At 43.9% G+C, this 230-nt stretch overlaps 1 protein-coding gene across 1 annotated transcript in view; it reads right to left on the reverse strand.

Moving 5' to 3' along the window:
• Positions 1-230, reverse strand: part of MYO16 (myosin XVI) — an 871,975-nt gene that overhangs the window by 486,069 nt on the left and 385,676 nt on the right. The window lies entirely within an intron of this gene.

A 230-nucleotide genomic window follows, 5' to 3' on the forward strand; every position in this document is an offset into this window, starting at 1 on the left:
ATAATTAAAAGCCTTTTGCAAGGCATCACTACTGGTCTTAGATAAGCAAACACAATACCTGTTCAAGCTTGGCTGGTACATTTGCTGTAATGTTTTCAGGGGTGTTGTCTTGAGACTGCTGCTTACTTAAGCCTTCTCTCTTCTGCCTCTCTGTCTTTATCCCTGTCTCTTTCTCTCTCAGCTCTCTCTCTGTGTCTCTGTCCTTATCCCTGTCTCTGTCACTGTCTCTC

This window comes from Petaurus breviceps, unplaced genomic scaffold (assembly GCF_028583685.1).
Source record: "Petaurus breviceps papuanus isolate PSGF00001 unplaced genomic scaffold, PetGlider_PUasm1.0 214, whole genome shotgun sequence".
Taxonomy (NCBI): Eukaryota; Metazoa; Chordata; class Mammalia; order Diprotodontia; family Petauridae; genus Petaurus; species Petaurus breviceps.